This window comes from Lactuca sativa, chromosome 8 (genome assembly GCF_002870075.4).
Source record: "Lactuca sativa cultivar Salinas chromosome 8, Lsat_Salinas_v11, whole genome shotgun sequence".
Lineage (NCBI taxonomy): Eukaryota > Viridiplantae > Streptophyta > Magnoliopsida > Asterales > Asteraceae > Lactuca > Lactuca sativa.
The window spans coordinates 333,177,600-333,204,057 of NC_056630.2; the positions used below are offsets into that span (position 1 = coordinate 333,177,600).

Consider the following 26,458-nt stretch of genomic DNA (forward strand, 5'->3'; position numbering starts at 1 on the left):
GATGGTGCGAGAAGTGCAAAAAGAAACACTCTGGAAAATGCGGTGAGGAAGTGACTTGTTTCAAGTGTGGGAAGCATGGGCATTATGCTAATGAGTGTAAATTCAACAAAAGGGTGTCTTACGAATGTAATGAGGAAGGGCACTTCAAGAAATATTGCCCAAAGAGAGAAGGGGCAACAAAACCAAATGTGCCGCCAAAACCAAAGGCGAGAACATTTCAAATGATCATTGACGAAGCAGATGACAATGCGAGGATTCAGGAGTGAAGGCTTGACATCCAAAGGTCGAGTTACGAAGTAGCCATAGAATCATATGATGTAGCCTATTAGAGGCATAGTCTAGGGTGAACTTGAACACCTATGTAATCGTTTCAAGGAATAATAAACCTTCGTTTTGATATTTGATGTGTTAAGCTGTTATGTGATTTTCTTGTTTGGTGACTTGGAAAAAAACTGCGGGACAATACTTGAGACGAGTACGAGTAGGTGTGAAAGGTAGTAAATGCATATACTACCGGAAGCACAGGACTCACGCTTGGATCAGGGAAGGTCACAAGGTTACCAAGAAACTAGTAATTGATTTCGATTTATTCAACTGTGTTGTTACCATCGTTTTGGTAATGACTAAGAATATGATTGTTATTCCGACCCTAGTGGTCATATCAAATTGAGTCCGACTACGATGAGTATGTTACGTGGTTCAGAGAACTAAGTTCGATGTAACATCTGACTTAAGCCATAGGATTGATGTAAAAGATAATCGAAGTGATCGGTAGAGGAGTTGCGACGGTTGCTTATACCTAGAAATGCTACATTTTAAGATGTGATTAGAACATGAAGGAAGGTATAGTATGTTTTGGAATTTGACTCTAAAAGACCTGAGTCCAAGATATACATCATACGATGAGAGGTCATTAGAACATGACCTATCGGTCTATTATGATAATTGACGGAAGAAACTTATCTCAAGTTTGTTATAGAAGGAGTGTCCAATAAAGATCAAGATCGTGACATGAAGGTCATGATTGGAAGTCTAACATGAGATAGAGAGCAGGTCCAAGATCGGGCACCGCCTGGAGTCAGTAACTCTTAGAGTTAGATACTCGTTCGAAGGAACATCAGTTATAGTTATTACTTAGGATGCAGAGATAACGTATGGAGTCATCATGTGAGCCCTGTTTCGTTGATGATTTCGGGACGTAATCATCCTAAGGGGAGATAATTGTAACGTCCGTAGATCCGGGTAATCAATTTAGAGATAATAGGGGACAACTTTTCGAAAAAAGATTATTTATAATAAATAATCTTAACCAAGTTGTAGAATATGTCTCAAGGGTTCCGTATATATAAAGAACGCCGAAATCCGAGTTATAACGAAGAAGTTATGGCCCGTCGAAGTTTTTCGGCAAAATCGGCATGGCACCGGGAGACGTAAATAGTGAATTTAATATAGAGGACTTTTTAGCCTTAGGCATCTAAATGAAAGTTGTAGAATACGTCTCCATATATGCATGGATATAAAGAACGTCAAAAACGGAGTTCGTATGCAAAAGTTATGGCATTCCGAAGATTTAGCTTTTAAAAACCCTAAATTAGCTATATCACGACGTGAGTTTTATGACGCTCACGACATTCTGTCATAATTCGGAATCTAGAAGCTGCGAGAGGATAAGATCCAATTCACGACGTGAGTTTTATGACACTCACTACGTGAGGAGTAATTCTGTCATAAATCGGAATCTAGAAGCTGCGAGAGGATAAGATCCAATTCACGACGTGAGTTTTATGACACTCACGACGTGAGGAGTCACATGGCCACCTTTCGAAGCTAGGGACGCAAATGGCAAGTCTACGGAGTGAATCATGAGACTCACGACGTGATTTTTATGACACTCACGACGTGAGTGTCATAAAAACTTACTATAAATAGCAAGATCGACCCATTCACTTCCTTACACCATTTCTCACTTCTCTCTCTAACTTCTTTCTCTGTCTAGCTCTCCTAAACCCCCATAAACCCTAAGTTAACCCCCTAGCTCCCGAAGGAATCCCCGAGGCTCCCGGAAGTCCCGAGAAAAGAGCCTTTCGGCTCGGGAATGCTTCTCCAGCGAAGCCCGGTTTTCGAGAAAACCCGCTGTAAGTAAGTTGTACCTATCCTATCTTTAGTATAACTTATGTTTCAATATAGTAATGTTATTAGGACCTTATAAGGAGTATTTGGGCTATTATTATGGGTTATATAAGTATTGCTTAACGCTTATATAATAGTAATAATAGCTAGACTATTAAATTAGTCTCGTCAAGCGTTAGACTAAACTCTAGTGGTAATGATACTAGGTTTTATCGAAGGAAATTGTTTTGAGAGTATCGAAGCGATGTCCGAGTGCTGAGTCACCACCTTCAGGTGAATACATGGTCCCTTTCATCTTACACATAGATATGAAGTATTTTATTATAAATTACATGTTATGTGTGCATATTGTCTGAATACTTGTTGTCTATGCTGGTGAAAGATTTTTATACATGTTTTAAATGATGTAAACTGTATAAAGTATTTTATATCTACAAAATATGTTGGGTAAAACATGGGTAGATGAATGATGAGGGATAAAAGCTTAAATAGAGGAATATTAGTAGCATGGACTTAATACCCTATAGATGAGCACTAGCAGCTGTGCCACAACCCGTAGATGTTTTAGATCTATGGTAAACGTCCTAGCAGCTGCGCTCTAAGGACAGTATCAACAGCTGCGCCTAATAAGGAGTCTTATGACCATGACAGTAGCGTTTAAAGGTCAATACCGGCAGAAGCGCCTCATAGAAAATGTCCCAATTCTGGCAGCTGCGCCTAAGTGACAATATTAGCAGCTGCTCTTGACCAATGTGTCATTGGCAACAATGGACTTCATGTTGTTTCCTTAGGATGATCCTTAGGAATGAATGAATGAGAAATAGCTGATTCTTAGGGTAGACCCTTAAGAATAAAGAAGATAATGGGGATGGGTAATTGGGTTGATTGTTTGATTATTTAAACATAATAATTATATTATTGTGGGTTGAAAACCCTATGTACTCACCAGGTTTCCCAAACTGACCCATTCAGTTTATTTATATCACAGGTGTTGATATGAAGTCACATTACACTGAGAGATTTAAAAGAGATGTAGATCACTAGTGTAAATAAATGTAAGTTATGTTTATGCTTATGTTTTTGTATTGACGATGACATCCCAAATGTTTTAAAAGTAAATAAAAATATATTTCTTTAGAAATGCTTTGATAACGCGATTATCATGTTTTATGGGAACAAATTCCGCAACATTTTTATTAAAAGAGATACTCTGATTTTTATAAAGCATAAACAAAATCGGTCTTTTCTGGATGTGAAAAATGGGGATGTCACAGAAACCCCGGGCGAAGGTTACTTCGTTAATTACCAAGATAGGTAATCAACTGCTTTCGTGTGTTCCCGTTATATACAATCGACTACTTGTAGAGAAGTATCGAAGGGCTTCTTTTATAGGCTTAATTTGGTGGTTATGCGAATTTCGTTACATATCAACCTAAACATAAGGTGAGTAATTGTAACCGAAATTACTTGTTTGATCGTTTTGATCAAGGACAAGATTGCTTTGGATTATTTTGAAAAGTGACAATGGATCCAGATATATACTCACATGGAAATCATATTCAAAAAAAATTAAGTATTGGATCCTGTTGGGAAACAAACATCGTGGGCTTCGAACATTTGATCAGGACCACTCATACAAATGAATATAATTTGGAGTATATGAAATACCAGGTACAAAAACAAATGTTTCGTATAATTCTGGAACATGGTTCCCCGTCAATTCCTTAATGTGTGAAGGTTTTGGGTTTTACTTACTTCACGGACTCATGAAATAAGATCATTAACACAGATTGATGACATGTCTAAATCACGATTGTTTTGATCAAGTGACCTCATGGACATGCGTCTTCGTGTGTGCGTCGTGTTAAGAAATTTTGTGATGAAAAAGATTGGTTGTAAGATCGAATGTACCTCTGTTATTTTTGGACCAAACAGAATACTCTTAACTCATGTAAGAAGAGTAAGGTAGCTCATTGGACTTATGTGAATGTAAGCCTAATTGGGAAGAAACTTTCGTATGAAAGTTTCATTAAGGCTTTCGTTTGATACACATAGAATCATATGAGGCTTGGGTCGACATGCTGCAGCATGCTTCTAGGGACATCCTAACTAGCATATAGTTCAAAGAAATGATATCATCCAATAGAAACCTAAGCATGGCCTCTTCGAATTTTTCTCCCACTAGTACTGAAAAACACAAATCCAATATGCAAACGCGAAACATAGCGAAGCCTCTTATCGCACAGTAATTCTGAATGATTCCAACTCAGATCCGCTGAATGAACGTTTCTTTACTAGACAAACTTCTTTCATCCTTAAGTGATAATATTTGGCACTGAATTCGCATCGAGCATTCCTAAACCTGCTAAAATTCTCACAAATGATTTTTCATCAAGAGCTTTAGTAAAAATATCAACAAGTTGTTCAGTGGTCTTAACAAAATGTGCTTCAATATTCCCTTCCTCTACATGATCTTTGATAAAGTGATATCGAAGAGCAATGTGTTTTGTCTTTGAGTGTTGTACGGGATTGTGACAAATGTGAATTGCACTTTGAGAATCACAATACAAGGGAATATTTTTCATATTTATAGCATAATCACGAAGTTGACTTTGTATCCAAATAATTTGAGAAGTACAGGCAGCAGCCGAAATATATTCAGCTTCTGCAGTGGAGATAGCAACACAAGTTTTCTTCTTCGATTGCCAACTCACCAGCTTCCCATCTAAAAGTTGACATCCACCACTTGTACTTTTTCGATCCAAAGTACATCCCCCTAGGTCAACATCCGAAAAAGCTTGAATGAAAAATCCCGAATTCGAAGGATACCAGAGTCCTAACGAAATTGTCCCCTTAAGATAGCGGAAAATGTTTTTCACTGCAGTTAAGTGGGGCTCTCTGGGATTTTCTTGGTACCTGGCACAATTACAAACTGAAAATATAATATCAGGCCTACTTGCGGTTAAGTACAATAAAGACCCTATCATGCTTCGATAAAGTGTTAGATCAACAGCAGGAGCATCTAACGAAGGAGTTAGTCTTGTTCCCACTGCCATTGGCACTCTAAGCTTTGTACTGTTCGCCATTCCAAACTTCTCGAGCAGATTCTTCGTGTATTTTTCTTGATTGATAAAAATTCCATCCATATTCTGTCTTATATTCAAACCAAGAAAATTGTTTATTTTTCCCATCATGCTCATTTCGAAATGACTTTTCATAAGATTTTCGAATTCAATAGACAATTCAGGGTCAGTTGAGCCGAAAATAATATCGTCAACATAGATTTGAACAAGCATTAGATGATTACCCACTTTTTTTCGAAATAGTGTGGGATCAACTGATCCTTGCTTAAATTTTGATTGTTTCAAGAAATTGGTAAGAGTTGCATACCATGCTCTTGGTGCTTGTTTTAACCCATAAACTGCTTTGTCTAGTATGTAGACATTATCAGGATGTTCCTCATTTACGAAGCCTGGTGGTTGTTCGACATAGACCGTTTCTTCTAGCTCTCCATTCAAGAATGCGCACTTAATGTCCATTTGATAAACATCAAAATTTTTGTGAGCTGCATAGGCTAAAAATATTCGAACTGCCTCGAGTCTTGCGACAGGGGCGAAGGTTTCTTCATAGTCGATTCCTTCTTGTTGCGAATATCCTTTTACTACAAGCCTAGCCTTGTTTCGAATAATATTGCCATCTTTGTCGGTTTTATTTTTGAAAATCCATTTTAACCCGACAATCGAAACATCAGAAGGTTTAGGAATAAGTCTCCAAACCTTGTTTCGTTCGAATTCAGCCAGTTCGGATTGCATGGAAACAACCCAATCTGAGTGTTCCATTGCATTCTTTACTATCTTTGGCTCTATTTTCGAAATATAAACATTAAACATACACAATTCTTGATTCGCATTAAGTACCTCATTTTTGGCACGAATCTAAGCTCCAGTCAACACACCTTCTTGAGGATTCCCTATGACCTGTTCTTTGGGATGACTTTTTGTCCATTTTTCCATTGGTGGATATGCCGAATCGAAGTCTAATGGTGCATCCTCATACACCTCTTCGTTTTCAGTTCCAACAACTGAAATATTGTCATCAAATTCATACTCCCCCTCAACTGAAACTTCAAGCTCCCCCTCAACTTGATTATTATCTTGATGCTCCCCCTCAACATGTTGATCTACATGTCTTTTCACACCCCTCGAAAGTATGCCCACCTTGAACACTGATTTCATCAGTCGTATGCTCCCCCTCCATACGAACTTCAGGCATGCTTTTGCTACTACTTGAGTCAGATGTACGAGTAGAGTCATCATTGTGTTTTGAGGATTCTGGTGTTTGATTATCAGCAGCATGAATTTCAGCATCGATCGCCCTATCAGGAATACCAAGTATTAATTCATAATCAAAATCAATAGTATTTTCATTTTCGACTTGATTATTTGAATCAGCTATGATTGGTTTCTGTTCGAATGTGCAATCTATCTACTTAAGAAAATAGTAATCAAAGGTTAAGTTAAAAGTCTCTTCAACTTTTCGTGTTCGCTTGTTTAACACTCTGTATGCAACAGAAATATGCGAATATCCTAAGAATATGCCTTCATCAACCTTCACTTCGAACTTGGAAAAATTATCTTTTAAGTTCATTATAAAACAGCTGCAACCAAAAACATGTAAAAATTTTACATTAGGTTTTCGATTGTTAAGTATTTCATATGGAGTAATATTGAATCTTCGATGAATGAATGAACAATTCTGAGTAAAACACGCAGTTGACACAGCTTCAGCCCAAAGATATTGAGGTAAGTTCGCATATGTCAGCATAGTCCTAGCCGTTTCGCATAGAGACCTATTCCTCCTTTCGACCACACCATTTTGTTGTGGTGTATATGGTGATGAGAAATTATGCAAAATTCCCTTAGCTGTGAGAAACGAATCTAGCTTTTATTTTTAAACTCAGAACCATTATCGCTTTTGATTTTTCGAACACTCTTTTTAAGACTCATCTCAATCTTCTTGATAAAGTCGATCATCGTCTGAGCAACCTCAGACTTTAACCTGAGAAAAAATACCCATGTAAATCGAGAAAAATCATCAACAACAACTAAAATGTACCGCTTTTTATTGAGTGTCTCAATAGTCGTCGGTCCACATAAGTCGATGTGAATAAGTTCCAACGGTTCCACGATATTCGAATCTATAATGATTGGATGTCCTTTTTTGTGTTGTTTTCCATGTTCGCAAGCTACACATAAAGTATCATTATCAAATTTAATTACAGGCAAACCTCGAACCAAATCTTCAGTGACAAGTTTGTTAATATTGCGAAAGTTCAAGTGAGACAATCTGCGATGCCATAGCCAGCTAACATCATTAGAAGCCTTCGACAAGAGACACACTGCTGGTTTGCCCACAAGTGGTTTGATGTCGAGTGTGAACATGTCTCCATATCTTTTTGACTTGAGAAGCACCTCATTTGTGTTCACTTTCGATATGATGTTGCCTTCTTCGTTGAACACCACCTGATATCCAGTGCCCACAACAAGTTGCGAAACACTAATCAAGTTATGTTGAAGGCCTTCGACATAAGCAACTCGATTTACTGTGAATTGCCCATTCGTGACTTTTACATAGCCTTTCACTTGACACTTATGATTGTTTCCGAATTTGACTACTCCAACATTTTCCAAGCTTCTATAATCTCGCAAGTTCTCCTTTCTTCCGGTCATGTGACGAGAGCAACCACTGTCAATATACCATTTCGAATCATATTGCTCATCACACATCACCTGCATTTAATGAAAAATTTTAGGAACCCAAGTCTTCTTGGGTCCTTTATTAGTAGCATTAAACAGATTCTTAGAATTTAAAACCTAGGTTTTTACTTTTTCCTTTACACTATGAATTAAATCAACATCATCAGATCTAGATATTGAAATAAAGTTGTTCGATAGTTTTGGGTTTTCCTTGATTTTCACCTCAGCCTTCGCAACCTGCTTAACTTCCACAACTGGTTTCCATGTTTGTACTGGAACATTTGAACCATGAGAAGACAAACTATCAGCAAAAGATTCATTCACATAATTTTTGAATGCAGTCTTGATTTGTTGTTGTGAAAATTTGCCAGTTTGAAATTGTTTTCCTTGCCCTTCCAGCCAATTGTTAATTGAATTTACATCAGATTTTCCTTTTGTGTAAGAAACTTTGGTCGGTTTTGTGATTGAATGATTTGGAAATTTTGGTTGTTTAGGTGAATTTTGTTTTTGTTTGGGTTTTGACATTCAAAATTGGTGAATTATTTGTTGATTTTCTAACATTTTGAAACTTACGATCATTCATAAAGTTATGCAAAGTCTCATATTTTCTAATGTTATCATATTTTCGAATACATCCAACCTTTTTATTTATCGGATATTTGTCAACAATTTTCATTGGTTAGTGAAAACATGTGTCCTTTTGTGTTTGTTTTAACAAATAGTTTTGTGATTTGTTTGTTTTCTGAAATTTTGATGTTGTTGATTTCGAATCCTGTGTTTTAACAACATTAGGCTTCTCATAAGACACTATTTGCCAAAAAATTGCCTTTCGTGCCTTTCGTTTCGAAACATTGTTTTCACTTGAAAATTTTTCAACCATCATTTTAAATTCGTGAGAATTCAATTTCACTTCTGATTTTGTTTTAACATCTTTTTGAAACACTTTCTTTTCTTTTTCATGGTTAACCAACCATTTTTGTGGTGGTTTTTGACTTTGAAAAACATAAGAATTTTGAGTTAAATTGTTTTCTACCGTATTTTGATTTGCAAAGAAACTTTTGGTAGTTGATCGTTTGTTATCATTTTCAACCATTTTTTTAAATTCAGGCTTGATTTTCTCAACATTTCCAGCAGTGATGAAGACTTGGTTTGGAAAAACCGTTTTATCAGTGCATGTAAAATTCGGATAGACAACCGTGTTGGTTTCCAAGTAGTGTGCACCTTTGTCATTATGAACTTTGTTGAATTCCTTCGTGTCACCATACACTTGTTTAACAACAACGCGTGTAAGTGATGTTTCAATTGAAACATTCTTCTCTTTCTTACATTCACACGAAGTTTTCACTTTCTCTTCGTCATCATCAGTGTCATCTGTTTGGCTACTTCGAACTTCCACATCATCAAAGTCAAAAAGTTGCGAAGTTGAGGGTTTGTCAGTGTCAACCTTCACTATCGAATCAACTGAAATTTCTTTACCTTTGACCTTAGACGTTATATTATTTACAGACATTTGAGAACAATCAATCTCTTCTTCCTCTTCGATTTCACTAATTTCACTCACATTATCTGAATTATCATCGACATCAGCATAATTGAGTTGAGAATCAAGAGTTGAAGTCTCAATTTTCTTTAAAATCTTAATTTGTTCATTCTTTGTTAAACTATCATTTACAATATCTACCAATTCATCAGCATTCAGAAATTCATCAATTTTGACAATACCATATGAAAATCTATCGTCGGGTATTTTGTCAAACTGAGCAATAGTATCTTCACAATCATACGATATAACATCAACTTTTTCATGTTCATAAGCAAGAAAAGGTAGTAATTTTCTATGTTGTTCTTTGCTTATTTCAGATGAATCATGTAAAGCAGTTAACTTTGCATATAGTCTCTTAGCAGAATTACAGTAGATGTTTCGTTGAGCTAACAACAATCTAACATCTCTATCTAGACTATCCCTATCACAATTGACATTTTTCATCTATAGTTCAAGATAATCTACCCTGCTTCGTTTTATGTCTAACTGTCTTCGTGTCTCAGCTAGTTGTGTTTTTAAATTTTGAGCCTCAGTACTAGCAGACACAATAACAACATCAAAATAAGCAACAGTATCATCGAAAGCAGTTATTTCAGCATCATAAGCAATTAGAGGAATATTAAAAGATTCAAGAATAGCACGTACCTTGGTGGTCATAAGAGACTTATCAGTGGATTTGGACACGAAGCAATGTCTAGAGATTTCTTCTTCTTCTTCGCTATTCTCCTCAAAACTAGCGAACATCGCACCATGTGTAGGGTGCCTCACTTCTTCATCATCTGAACCCGAAGACCAAAGTTGGTAGGTTCCACTTTCATCTTCTTCTATCTCTCCCCTAGCAACCAAAGATAGCCCTTTTGCCTTTGCATGAACTTCCTCAAGCTTTTCAGCATAGTAAGCTTTGTCTTTGACTTTGGATTTCTTTTCATCCTTCTTCCTTAACATGCAGTCAGCTGCAAAGTGGTTAGCTCCATTACAGTAATGACAGTTGACTCCTGAGTCACCTTTCAGCTTTTTCTCTGCCTTCGATTCCTTTACATTTTCATCCACCTTCTCATACTTCTCATACTTCTTCTTCTCCTCACCTCCAGCCTTTACTCCAGCTTTCACAAAACCACTCTTCGCATCTCCTTGCATACCCTTTGGGTTGAATGGCTTCTTAAAAAAATTCTTTACTCTGTTGTTTGAGTAAAATGCAACCGCCTCATCATCAGAATTCATCAGGAACCCCTCATCATCCGAGCCTTCCTTTTCAACAAACTCAACTTCATTCATTTTCGACACCAACGCCAGTGGTCCACCCAAACTTTGTTTCGACTCATCTAACATTTCAGCCACTTCGTTTTCGTGTGTCTTCAGCTGATTGTATAGATCATTCACACTCGAAGTATCAAAGCTCTGCTGATTCTTTATCATCATGCTCACACTTCGCCATTCTTTGCAAAGCCACATGATGAATTTAAGGTTGAATTCCATAAGAGACCTTGTGATTCCATATCTGCTGCATCGATAAATGAGTTCATTCAGACGATCATAGTAATTTTCAATCGTCACAGCATCCTTCTGTCTGAACTCCTTAAGCTCAACAAGACATTGTTTAACAGAATTGATCTTTGTCTTTTCACTACCCTGGTATTTTTCCTTCAATGTGATCCAGATGTCTTTAGCTATTTTACAACCATGAATGTAGTTGTAAACCACAGGTGGCAATGCACCTCTCAGCTCTCGCAAACATCTCTTCTTATTCTTTTTCAGATGATCAACTTGATCATTGACTTGATTTGAAGTTCCAGAAGCTCCTATTGTTTGAACATTCACAGGAGGTAGAACTATTCCTTTGATACAGTTCCAGAGCTCCTCATCAATCCCATTCAGATAATCTTCCATTCTGTCAGCCCATTGATCATAATATTCCGGAATCAACATCGGAATCTTAGTAGATGAACCAAGCAAATGAGAATATGAGGTCATAGTGTTCATGTTAAAGTTTGCCATTGTTAAACACGAGGATTTTGATGAAAAACTTAAAAAACTTGATGAATTTGTGAATTAATCAAACAAATTGTTCACAAATTGCTAATCGATTACTCGACTAAACAATTTAGATGCAGAATCGATTCAAATCTGAAGATCAAGAGAGATTTTTAGAACCAAAAGTGCGGAAATATTTTGAATAAACTCGTAACTCAAAATGCAAATGATTCTAGAATGAAAATCAGATCAACGCAGTTTGAATCCTGCTCTGATACCAATTGATGAGAGTTGTAATCGAGATTTAGAAATCAATCATGATCTAGATGAACGAGTAATGAATGATATGAACACCATATGTAAATATTAATCAACAAGTTTGTATTGAACAGAGAATTCTAATACAATACTGATTACCAAAATAAGCAGAAAGACTCGTGTCTCTACTTCTATCCTCAGCCCATATTTATAGGAAACATGAGTGTACAAAAAATACTAAGTCAAGACATTAGGATTCAACATAAAAAGACTTAGTAAATAAATACATGCGAAATAGAACAAACAATGCTTAGACTTTTACAACTAAATGACTCAACACAAACAACCAATACCTTAAGCCCACAACCAAACAAGGAACAGGAAATAGAGCGAGTTATCAATCGTAAGTCCTTTCAACCATATTTGTATAACTATATCTATATAGACATGATTTTTGACAATATATTAGTTTAAAAGAGTTTGATAAAGAGTTTAGAATATAAAAGAGTTTGACAAAATGTTTTGAAATAGTTTGTTTGATAAAATAGATTGAAGTGTAACAAATCCATTTGTTTGAAAGTTATTAATCACATGCAATTGATATAATAACTATAATGGTTTTCAACTTGTATTCCCCCTCCCCCCCCCCATAAAAGCATTTAAACTCATTTAAAAGATAAGTTAAGAGGTATAAACTCACCTGATGTGAGTGATGCGAATGTAAGATCGGTATAGGTTGCTAAGTGTCAAGTGAAGACTCGAGCACACATGGATCCTATTTAGCATATAATGACACATATGTGGATATAATTAGTGTTTATACAACTAATCATGCAAGGAAACACCTTAGGGACTAGGAAACACTTGAATGGAAGTGTTACAATCACATGTGATTGCACATAAAGGGGTTTACGGCCACACATGGTGCTCACGGCCATGATGTTTACGGCCCAATGTGTTTACGTCCATGGGGTTTACGGCTACACATGGTGTTCACGGCCATGATGTTTATGTCCCAATGTGTTTATGGCCATGGGGTTTACAGCCCTATGTGTTTAGGGCCGTACACTCATGAAGACATATGCCAAAGAGTGTTTTATGGACCTATTCAGCATCAAGGAAGTGCGTCTTGACCCATTCCTAGCCTTAAGAAGAGTTTATGGCCAAACTAGGAACCTTAACAAGGGTTTACGGCCAAGGGAGATATTCATGGCCGTAAACTCTCATTGTTCTTCGGAAATGGTTGTTTTCAAGGGTGTATGTTAAGAGCTTCTATAGGATAACTAGTATATGGAAGATTACTTATGTTTTGAAGCTTGAAAGGGGTGTTTAAGGTCCAAGAACTAGTGTGTGTTCTTGGTGTTCTTGAAGATCTAGCCCAAAAAGATGAATTTCATGGATGAAATCAAAGGGTGATACTAGATTAAGAAGAATAACATCTAATAACATGGAAGGAATACTTACTCTTTTGAAGATCAAGGTGAAAATTTGGATGATAGTTGAGAGAGAATCCGAAATCTAGGCTTGGAAGTGTAAGAAATGACTAGAAATGAAGATAAAACTCATATATGTTCATGAGTTTACGGCCAAGGTTATGGCCGTAAACTCCTTATGAATGGAGTTTCCGACTTGTATGTGATGGGTTTTAGCCATAAGAACTTTCCTATGTGCGCATGCAAAACCCTAATGCTTGGATCTAGGCTTTTTAATTAAACATGCTTTGAATCCAAGACTTCTAATAGCTAATTAGGTTAAATAACAACATTGAAACAGATCTAGAACCATACCCTTTGAATTCCTTGTTGATCTTGTAGTCTTGGAGCTTCTAAAGTCACAAATGTCACTCCTCTAATGGCTTACAAACACCAATAGCAAGGAAGATGATTTAGGAGAGAGGAGAGGGGAGGAAATCGGCCAGAGTTCTCTTACTTTTGGTGAGATGCCGATTTCCCTTTCCCATGGGGTCTATTTATACTTGTAGACTCCTTAAGGGTTACATTCTAAACCCTAATTGGATAATCTTCTCTTAAGGCTATCCAAATCCTTTCCTTAGATAATCCCTTGGACGATTTTGAAGCTATCCTAGCTTCTAGAATCCGTCCCTTGTATATCTACAAGGATTTATAGTCTAAAGCTTAACTATCAAACAATTGACAGTTTATACCCCTTTATTTAATTAATCTCTTTATGTCACCAAATTAATTCCAATTAATTATATGACTTATATTAATCAAATAACCATATATTATTCTTTATAATATTTACTCTCTCTTAATAAATCATCCTATCAAGTTGCTATGGTGAAGGCAACCCAAAAGGACCATGCACAACCGGGTCAAATACTTGCCTAATATAGTTGCAGCCTTAGACACTATTCCAACAGTCTCCCACTTGGATAAGTCTAGTAACTATACAAGTACAATTCGGTTTGCAATCGTAGCTCTCAAAGACGCTGTCAAAATCTGATCTAATCAATCTTGTCCTTTAGATAAGGGATCGTACAGTCCTCTGTAAGATATCATGCTGACAATCCTACGGAATGGTTAGTCAAACATTTAGGTTTCTCGATCTCCGATTTATTTGACATAGAACTTAATCGAACACATCAATTCAGTTCTGACCGGGCCCGGCACATAAGTCAAATCAAATCATCGAGCGGCCGAGATATCGCTTTTACCTTCTTTGATAAAAGTTACAGATAAACTTCGACTTATATGCATTTACTTATTCATTAACCAACTATACACAACAATGTGTTTTATAACACCGAGTTACTGATGCGTTTTCACATTATCAATGTACAATCAATTAATAGATAACAAACCATATATCTATGTTTTAAGACTATATGATATTATCGTCTTGCGATCACCTTTTATATCGTATTCCATAAAGTGATTCCAGCAAGCGCGGGTTTGTTCCAATGCTCAAAACTAGTTCATAAGCACTCATGAACGTTGCAGCAACCCTTTGCTATGTCTAAAACCATTTAGACAATCTACACACCAATTCATGACAATCTTCATTCATATCTACTTCCAACATATGAACGATTGTGGACAATTTGAACAATTCGATTATTCCTAATAAACTCGATTATTCTGGAAGTCAAAACATGCAAAGTGAAACAATAGTTAAACGATTAACATAAGACAGTAACATTACTCATAAATAAAACTCCTTTATTTAATCATCAAATGTTAATTACATTTATCTATTACACGTTTCTAATACTATCTAATCTATGCTAATATCATCCTTCAGCCCAATACTCCTAGCATGCTGCAAGTGCTTAACCCTACTCAGTCCCTTCGTAAGCGGATCTGCTGGGTTATCTTCTGATGATATCATATTCACTACGAGTTGTCCTTCTTCTACACGATGTCTAATGAAATGATATTTTATGTCGATATGTCTTGATCTACCATGATCCCTCGGTTCCTTGGTCAAGGCAACCGCACCTTCGTTATCACAGAAAATCTCCATGGGCTCCTTTATGGCAGGTACAACTCCAAGATCACCGATGAAGTTCTTTAGCCATATTGCCTCCTTCAACGCTTCGCTCGCTGCAATGTACTCTGATTCGCACGTTGAATCAGCTTCAGTCTCCTGCTTGGAACTCTTCCATGTCAATGCTCCTCCATTTAGGGTAAAGACCCAGCCCGACTGCGAACGGTAGTTGTCCCTGTCGGTCTAAAAACTGGCGTCACTATACCCTCGCACCTTCAAGTCATCACTACCTCCGAGAACTAAGAACCATTCCTTCGTCCTCCGAAGGTACTTAAGGATGTTCTTCACCGCAATCCAATGTGCTTTGCCAGGGTTCCCTTGATATCTGCTAACCATGCTCAAAGCGAAGGCTACATTAGGGCGAGTACAAGTCATAGCGTACATGATTGAGCCAACTGCGGAAGCGTATGGTACTCGGCTCATTTTTGCTATTTCAGCTTCGGTACTCGGACTTTGAGTCTTACTCAACTTGGCATTACTTTGTATCGGTTGTTCACCCTTCTTTGAATTTTCCATACTAAAACATTTTAGTACCATCTCTAAGTAAGTATTCTGACTAAGTCCAATTAGTCTCTTACTTCTTTCTCTTACTATCCTTATTCCCAAAATGTAAGAAGCCTCTCCGAGGTCCTTCATAGCGAAGCACTTCCCGAGCCAGGACTTAACCTCCTGCAGAGTCGGGATGTCGTTTCCTATGAGTAATATGTCATCGACATATAGAACGAGGAAGCTTACTATACTCCCACTGGCTTTGACATATACACAAGATTCGTCTTCGCTTCGTACAAATCCAAACTCTTTGACTTTCTCATCGAAGCAAAGATTCCATCTGCGAGACGCTTGCTTAAGTCCATAAATGGACTTCTCAAGCTTACACACTCTATTTGGATGCTTCGGATCCACAAACCCCTCTGGCTGAGCCATGTAAACATCCTCAGCCAACTTTCCGTTAAGGAAAGTGGTCTTGACATCCATTTGCCAAATTTCATAATCATGAAATGCGGCAATTGCTAGCATCACTCTAATAGATTTAATCTTCGCAACTGGTGAGAAGGTCTCGTCATAGTCAACTCTGGGAGTTTGAGTAAAGCCCTTCGCAACCAATCGCGCTTTATATGTGTGTACGTTTCCATCCACGTCGGTCTTCTTCTTGAAGATCCATTTGCACCCAACGGTCTTACGTCTGGGCACATAATCAACCAAATTCCAAACTTGGTTATCATACATGGATTGGATCTTGCTGTCCATTGCCTCTTTCCATTTCGCAGACTCCGGGCCTGCCATGGCTTCCTTATAGCTATTAGGTTCATCAAGATTTACTAGTGTATCATCACTAATATACGTGTCCCCTTCGGTAGTAATATGAAAACCATAAAACTGGGGATGAACTCTAACTCTCTCGGAACGTCTAAGAGGTAAGGACTCGTCAATCGGTTCAACCGGAGTTTCCTCCTCGGGTTGAGTGCCAGCGGTAGAGGTTCCTTCATCTATCGAATCTTGAATCTCTTCAAGTTCGATTTGCCTCCCACTGTCTCCTTGGCTTATGAGTTCTCGCTCTCAGAAAACTCCTCTCCTCGCAAAAAAGACAACATTGTCCTTCGGTCTATAGAAGAGATATCCAAAGGATGTCTGCGGGTAGCCGATGAAAATACATCGCTCACTTCGAGGTTCAAGCTTGTCGTGAGTATCTCATCTTACGAAAGCCTCGCAACCCCAAACATTGATGTGTGCCAACGAGGGAGCTTTCCCTGTCCACATCTCGTGAGGTGTTTTGGCAACCTTCTTAGTAGGGACTCGGTTAAGGATATGGGCGGCAGTCTCTAAGGCATACCCCCAAAAAGAGATAGGTAGTGAAGCACGACTCATCATAGAGCGAACCATATCCAATAAGGTTCGATTACGCCTTTCTGCCACACCATTCAACTGCGGTGTCCTAGGAGGCGTCAATTGCGAAACTATTCCACACTCCTTGAGATAATCGTGGAATTCAAGACTTAGGTACTCTCCTCCTCGATCGGATCGAAGCATCTTGATTTTCCTGCCCAATTGATTCTCCACTTCATTCTTGAACTCTTTGAACTTTTCAAAGGTTTCTGACTTTTGCTTGATTAAGTAGATATACCCATATCTACTATAATCATCGGTAAAGGTCACGTAGAAGCGGTTCCCATCCTTCGTGGTTGATCTAAATGGTCCACATACATCGGTATGTATTAGGTCCAATAGACCCTCACCCCTTTCACATTTACTCATGAAGGGTGACTTAGTCATCTTTCCAAGTAAACAAGACTCGCATGTGTCATCTTCCCTAAGGTCGAATGACTCCAACACTCCATCCTTTTGGAGTTGGGCTATGCGTTTCTTGTTGACATGTCCAAGACGACAATGCCACAAGGATGCTTTATCCATCCTAGTGGAAGAATCAATATTTAAAACATCATTTCCTAAGTTATCAACAATCATAACAGTTTCATATATTCCATTACATGGTATAGCTTCAAAGTAAAAGACACCATTTAGATAAGCCAAAATAGAACCATTCTCATTATTAAAAGAAAATCTAAATCCTTATCTATATAAACCATGAAATGAAATGATGTTTCTAGCCATTTCTGGCGAATAGCAACAATTGTTCAAATCTAAAACTAAATTATTCCTAAGCACTAAAGAATACACTCCAATCTTGGTCACAGGCGATGATCTTCTGTTCCCCATGATTAGATTGATCCTTCCTTGCTCCACATCCCTACTTCTTCTTAGTCCTTGCACATTAGAACAAATGTGATAACCACAACCGGTATCAAGAACCCAAGAAATAGCATGATTAGAATCGTTAGATTTGATTGTGTATATACCTGCGAAAGATGGCTTGATCTTTCCTTCTTTGATTGCTTGCAGGTAATCTGGGCAGCTTCTCTTCCAATGTCCTATCTTGTGCCAGTGATGGCACTCTGCCTCCTTCGGGTTAGGGCAGGGCTTAGCAGGATCAACTTTGGTCCCACTAGAAGAGGCAGCATCTCGGGCTTTAACCTTGCGATGGTTCTTGGACGAGGCCTTCCTCTTCTTTCCCTTTCCTTGACCAATTGCCAAGACAGGAGCAGCAGGCGGATTGGGAGTAGGTGCAACAGACTTGTCTTTGAATTTGCTCTCAGCGACCCTCAAGAGACCTTGGAGTTTGCTTAGGGTGACCTCCTCTTTGTTCATGTGGTAGGTCATCCTAAATTGGTTGTACATCGGAGGCAAAGAGTGAAGCACCATGTCGATCACCAAGTCTTCTTCAAAGTCAACATTTAACTTGCGAAGGCGGTCGACATACCTTTGCATCTTTTGCAGGTGCACGGTAAGAGATTCTCCATGACCCATCTTAGCGGAAATCATGTTAGTGAAAATCTCATAACGCTCTTGTCTCGCGTTTTGGTGGTATCTCTCCAATAAGTCTTGGTGCATCTCGTACGGGTACATGTTCTCGTAGGACTTTTGGAATTCAGAGTTCATTGTCGCGATCATGATGCAATGCACTTTTTTTGCATCACGCTCGTGAGTTTCGAAAGCGGTGATTTCGGCCGGAGTAGCGATTTCGGGGTTGATTTTCTCGAGCTTCTCATCGAGGACATACTCCTTATCCTCATAGCGAGCAATGGTGCGAATGTATCTTATCCATTCGCTAAAGTTCGTTCCATTGAAGGTGACCTTTTGGCAAAGGCTCATCAACGTGAAAGAACTAGCAGCAGCGTTGTTAGCGTTCGACATCTACAAATAGAAAGGACAAAGATAGATTAGAATAAGAATCCCTAATTATCACCCAATAAGAAAATTAGGGCTAGGATCCAACAATAACATTTACATACTAGAAAAGGGATGCCGTAATCTAACATGTAAATAGATTGAAGGTAAGTGAATGACGATTCACTAATTCTCCATCACAAAACTTAAACTATTAGTCCTAAGTGTATTGAGAATTCCTAGGTTCGGATGAGATTCATTGAAACTATTCAATGGCATGTTTAAATATTGATATGCCCCTCTTGTTTGTGACTGGGATACCGAGGATCACAAAGCGGGTGTGAATTACCATGCAAATTCACACGGTGCCTTCATTGTAACGATCATCTATTCGATGTGCCGGTAAACCACACACGCTCCATCGAACTATGATAAACAATGAATCACCCTTTGCCACCTATGCTTAGAGCTAATTAGTGTGCCGGTAAACCACACACGCTCCACTAACTTCTTAGCAAGGGTGCAAAGTGTAATTTCATGGGATTGCATCAATTCACTTTTCCTAAAGTAACTAAGATTGGGAAATTTTAAAAAATGTGTAGTTACTTTGTATTACTTATTATACTTTTAATGAGAGGATAAGGTTGCCCTATCCTACCCGTTCGGCTAACGACCCTCCACCAATCAAGCAAGCGGTGGGTGTGAGTGTACACCCATTAAGCGCCATTTTATAGGCCGCAACCTTATACCCACCTTATAGATCGGCTTCGTGAATGAGGCCTACTAACGGTAAGACTAGCATTTAATTATACATATATATATTATTCTAGTAATATCATATTAGTATAGGGTTGTATTTTAAACTTTTTAAAATCTAGGGTTTGAAATTTAAGTTATCTAAATTAAAACTTTTAATCACAAATATAAATTTCAAAACTTGAGGACAAGTTTTAAACATTTAAAACATGGAGGATCAAATAACAAATAATTCCAATTAACAATTAATATCCTAATTATCTATATTTGATTTATTCAAGATTTCTTTTAAGATAATTACCAAAATAATCAAAATAATTAATTAATTATCATATAAGGAAATTAAATATTTTATTAGATGATAAATATCTTTAATTAGATCAAGATTATAGTCATATATATCAAAAAATCGGATTAGGGTTGATCTAATTAGTTTAAGGAAAGTTTCCATAAGATAATTATGAAAAAATCCCGAATCTGGCCATTCCTGACGCCTGGACTCGCCGAGTGCACAAAGGGACTCGCCGAGTCAGGCCTACTCGCCGAGTCCACTTTGGAACTCGCCGAGTCCATGACTCAGAAACCAAAAAATCGAATTTTGCAGGTTTGTTTCAGTTAATCAAGCAACAATTTAAAGAAAACCAAGCTAGGCTCTGATACCACTGATGGGTTTTAGCCATAAGAACTTTCCTATGTGTGCATGCAAAACCCTAATGCTTGGATCTAGGATTTCTAATTAAACATGCTTTGAATCCAAGACTTCTAATAGCTAATTAGGTTAAATAACAACATTGAAACAGATCTAGAACCATACCTTTGAATTCCTTGTTGATCTTGTAGTCTTGGAGCTTCTAGAGTCACAAATGTCACTCCTCTAATGGCTTACAAACACCAATAGCAAGGAATATGATTTAGGAGAGAGGAGAGAGGAGGAAATCGGCCAGAGTTCTCTTACTTTTGGTGAGATGTCGATTTCCCTTTCCCATGGGGTCTATTTATACTTGTAGACTCCTTAAGGGTTACAGTCTAAACCCTAATTGGATAATCTTCTCTTAAGGCTATCCAAATCCTTTCCTTAGATAATCCCTTGGACGATTTTGAAGCTATCCTAGCTTCTAGAATCCGTCCCTTGTATATCTATAAGGATTTATAGTCTAAAGCTTAACTATCAAACAATTGACAGTTTATACCCCTTTATTTAATTAATCTCTTTAAGTCACCAAATTAATTCCAATTAATTCTATGACTTATATTAATCAAATAACCATATATTATTCTTTATAATATTTACTCTCTCTTAATAAATCATCATATCAAGTTGCTATGGTGAAGGCAACCCAAAAGGACCATGCACAACCGGGTCAAATACTTTCCTAATATAGTTGCAGCCTTAGACACTATTCCAACAGTATGCTACACATTGCACTCTAGAATACACTTCCTAACATTCCTTCTTGAAGGTACTAGACTTATAACACTCAAACAAACCCTAAACAATGCTAAAAGATAGCAGAAACGAGCCTGACTTTGATTGAATTGAATGGTTGCACAAGATAGAAATATTGGGTTGTCACACTCAAGAGCTTGGATCAAGGAGAAGCTTGCAGATCTAGTATCTACTCCCTTTTGGCTTCCATTTGAAGGTAACAAGTTGTTACCTTGATCATTCTAGTGTTAGATCTCCTCATCCAAGGCTTTAAGGCCATTTATAGCATCACAGTGGGTCATTTGTTGTATTGAGCATTATCTGAAGTTGTAACTTCAGATTTGGACCCCTCTAAGTCTGCATGGTCATAAAGTTATCAAACTTAGCAAGCTTTGGCCATTCTCCTTAGCTTAAACCTCTTCCTTAGCTTGGTGTTGGCATTTTAGGCTTTGCATGCACTTAAAGTTTGCAACTTTATGTGGAAACTATACCCTAGGAAGATAGATCTACAATTTGGAGCCTTGGTTTTGCTTAAAAACGTCTGAATAAGAAGAGGACTGAAGGGACTCGATGAGTTGCATGGTCAATTCGACGAGTCGGATGAAGATTGCCCGTTTTTGGTTTCTGCATGGACTCGGCGAGTTAGTAAGATGACTCGACGAGTTGGTTAGGGTTTTCCCGACATTTTGGACACTGCATGGAGTCGACGAGTAGTCTAGAAACTCGGCGAGTTGACTGGGGAATTCGCAACTTGCTAAGCTCTGTAGGAGCTCAGCGAGTCTGTAGACTGCACTCGACGAGTTGGGTCAACATGGACTGTTGACCTTGACCGTTGACTTTGACTTTGACCAAGGGTGACTAGTTTGACTTCTGAGGGTATTTTGGTAAATTGGGTATTTATGGAATGGGATCAATGGTGGTTGTAGATTTTGGTGATTAGATCCGTATTTCAGGAGTTTGACATTTCAGTTTCGATCGACATTGTGAAGTGAGTTTTCCTCACTATACTAACAGGGTCGAAGGCACCACTGTCGGCCCTTTTCGGATTTGTATCTAGGTTTGTTGCATGATGATATGCTTAGTGACTTGTTAGGTCGGTATCCTGGTAGATAGAATGATATTATGTTAGTGGCCTGTTAGGTCGATACCCTGGTATATAGGTCGATACCCTGGTATATAAGATGATGTTATGTTAGTGACCTGTTAGGTCGGTATCATGGTATATAGGATGATGTTATGTTAGTGATCTGTTAGATATGTATTACTATCTATACATACTAACTAGCGTATGATATTTATGTGCACATGATTGCTTGATTGGGGGGTGGGTTGAGGCGGTCATGCTTTGTGCTTGTGCCAACATACCCAGGGCAGACCGGATATATTGCAGACCCAGTTAGGGCATACTAGTCAAGCCAAAGGCCCGGTGAGCAGTCCAAATAGGCTGAAGGCCCACGAGGCGGTCCAGCCGTGTCGATGGCTCAGAGAGCGATTTAGATAGGCTGAGGGTCCTGCGAGGCGGTCCAGTCAGGCTGATGGCTCAATATGCATGTTGTTTATTTGCTATGATATGATTATGATTGTATGACGTTGGTATTTTGGGGGAACTCACTAAGCTTTGGGCTTACAGTTGTTGATTATGTTTCAGGTACTTTTGTTGATCACGGGAAGGCGAAGGCGTGATCGTGTACCTCCTTATATTTTTATGATTTGATTCTGAGATACTCTTATATGGAATCATTTTGAAAACAATTTGTAATAATTATTGGTTTTTGAATGATTGAAAAAGGTTTAAATTTACATGATTTTTATGGGTGTTACAGATGTTCAAATGGGTGGATGTTAGACCTCAACTTATGATTCGATACAAGGCCTTTTTGATTCAATTGATGTTCTCGCTTCTGTTCGTAAAAGAGATGGTTATTGATGTGGTGGCGTGTACCATGATATGGTACTTATAGCATTTCAAAAATGATAATCTTTTTGTTGATGAAAATGAGGAACGATGCTATTTTTTATTCGATTAGGGATTTTTTTTTTCTTTTTGGTTTTGCAATAAAAATAGTTAATATTTTTTAAATTGTGTTAATTGGTCGAAACACCCCTTAAACAATATTTTAATTGGTTTTTTGCAATGTTCTAAAGACCTCACCATAATGCGTCATGGCTTCAAGGCTTGTACATGCCGTCAAATTTTACCTAAATGTCGCCTTAACTCATATATGTGTATAAAAATAAATAATAGTTCAAAATACATATAAAAATATTAATTATATACAAAATTGTCGCCTTAAGTCACGCATTACAAACGACGTGGCTTGCCAAAGCTTAGAAAAGTTTGAGGTTTGACATTGCTGCTAAGTCACACCTTACGTTATTTAAAAACTTGGTTTTTCGCCTACTTGCTTACTAGACTGTGATATTTTTAATAATACGGTAGTTTAAAAAAAAACATCAACATCAACACCCACTAATAAACAAAAAATCTGTTTTATTTTTTACTTTAAAAAGTATTTTTTTAAGAACATATTTGTCCAGTTTTGATAATATAAATACGTTATCAAGTATATATAAATATTTGTCCAGTTTTGATAATATAAATACGTTATCATGTATATATAATTACGAGATTGTGATACATTACTATAACTAGAATAAAAAATTCATTATTAATATATGAAAGTAAAAAATATGTTATTATATTGTATAAAATATCAGAAGTGAATAATATAATATTATTTGATTAATCTACATAAAAACATATAATATAAAAAGATAATGGAATGAAAGTTATTTTACTATAAAATTGTGTTATAATTTTTAAATATATCCATCAAAACATCTGGTTTCGTGGTGTAGTTGGTTATCACGTCAGTCTAACACACTGAAGGTCTCCGGTTCGAACCCGGGCGAAGCCATTTCTATGTTTTTTTCACCAGCCTTTTTTGAAAACCATTACAGCCCCTACACTTTATATAAGTGATCAAGCATGCTCTTATAGTTTGAAAAACAACAAACATAGCCTCTTTGAACTTCAAATTTACACCTCATAGGCTCTCTCTCTCTCTCTCTTTTTTTCAAAACCTAATTTTCATTTTATTTTTTTTATAAAAATTAGTTATCACAATACAATCAATGAGAAGACAAATGGGTAACAAGTTGCGTTGTTAAACCTATGATAAAACTAATTCTTTCGAAGACTACATTCATAGATCTAAGGTATATAATATTGTTATGCATGACCCGTTATATTGTATTAAAAAGTTTCACCGCGTCCGGTGCAAGAAAACAAACGTACCAAAGGAGAGAATAAGGACTAAAAATATTTATAATTAGACATTTTTTCTGTGAACCTCAAACATATATCTGACCCACAAACATAAATCTAACTCATAAACCTACAAATCGTATAATCAAACAGGTTACACATTTTGACTTATTTAAGATTCATTCATATTAGAGTTTAACACAAATATATATATATATATATATATATATATATATATATATATATATATATATATATATATATATATATATATATATATATATGGTTAAGTTTTTATAAACCACCAACAACGTGAACACCACAAAATCCTTTACCATCGATTTCCATTTTTTTTCCAATCCTTAAAATTACAGCCCCTAAAGTTTATGTAAGTGATCAAAAAGGCCCTTGGCCTATATGAAACTTCAATTTTACACATCATAACCTTTTTGAGCTTCAATCTTAATTTCCTAGTCCCCCTTCTTTTTACGTGAAATTCAAAAATCATAGCAATATATTAATATTTTTAAAAGGGAAAACTCTGAAAAAAAAAGCAATATATTATTTTTACGGAAAAATACTTTTTAAACAGTTATTTTTACGGAAAAATATATTATTCTTAATTTCCTAGTCCCCCTTCTTTTTATGTTTATATATTTATTTTTTTAAACAGTTTTTTTATGTAATTTTATATATTTCAAAAGCTTCCAGCTATGTATCTCAAACACACATGTAACAAATAAAAGTTATACCTTCCAGCTACCAGTTATCCGCTACCAACTATATGCTACCGGCTACACACTATCAGCTACATGCTACCAACTACACACTACCAGCTAACAATTAATTTTGCCAAACACGCTTTTAGTCTATATGGCTTTAGAAAAATATAGTATATATCCTCGAATATGCGAAAAAATATTATATTGTTATTGTGTCCAATAAAATTATTGTATATTTTAATCAATCCCAAAATAATACATCAGAACCAAAAATGGAAATGACATAGCATTATTAATGTTATTTTTTATGTTTACTTGGAAATGATAAATGAATTTCTAACCCAATACATCTTCCACTAGCCATTGATTGGGTTTTTGTAGGGGTTTCAAAACCCTTATGATTTGTTTTGCAGCAAGATTTGAGCTAATGAATTTTCTCAATCTTCAATGGTAATCTCTATTTTGTCTTCATCGTGTACTAATACGAATCCACTGTAATTCGAGAAATAGAGGATCTTCCAAGAGTTTAAAATTCAAATACCATTATTCATGATGATCAAAATACGATACTAAAACCCTATAAACAAGTGTTATCCGATAATTGTATCCAAAATAGAAGATACTAATAGATATCCTAGTTTTAAATAAAGATAACTTTTACCTAACGTAAATAAATAAGTGATGTTGTTGGCCAAATTGAAGAGTTGTATCATTACTCCACTCCCAAAAAAACACTTTCTCCTGAAGATGGAAATTTGGGTTCTACAATTGAATATTGCTTAAATTGTTTGGCATCTCCTAGATAGAATGTCAAAGGACAAGGTAAGTTAACATGATCTTTATTAATAATGAATTTTGGTTTTTAAATTTCCAATTATGAATAAATAAATGATAGGGTAAATTACATTTTTGTCCTTATTGTTAGTTAAATTGTATGGATATGATATATTCAACAGTTTGATTTTTTTTTTTTTTAATTCTCGGTCCCAAAAACATCGTTTTGTCACTCTCAGTCCCTGATTTTTTAACTTAATGGGTCAGCTGTTGAGTTCCGACAAAGTTGACCATTTTTCCCCTATCTTCTTCATCATTATGTTTGAGAAGCCTATTTAGAATCAAAACAAATCAACCGTTTTTGTCTTGCTAATTATCAACCCATTGCAACCTTACCCTTGAAAAAGACTTTGAAAATTTCTACAAATCTAGAAAGTGCTTTAAAATGAGAGTGAGTTGCTGTAATTGGTATAGCTTCAAAGTACAATACTATAATAACATGAAGTAAAATGAAAGTAGGAAGTAGTTATCAATGATTTTACATATATGTTTCAACTTATGTCATTTTGGCATACATTATTCTGCCTTAGCATTACCCGGACTCAATTTCTATGAAACTGT

General features: G+C 36.7%; 1 non-coding gene across 1 annotated transcript; it reads left to right on the forward strand.

Moving 5' to 3' along the window:
* The first annotated feature begins 23,917 nt into the window (after window positions 1-23,917).
* TRNAV-AAC (transfer RNA valine (anticodon AAC)) lies at window positions 23,918-23,991 on the forward strand. Its single transcript has one exon. It is a non-coding gene; the product is annotated as a tRNA-Val (tRNA).
* Window positions 23,992-26,458: the final 2,467 nt, after the last annotated feature.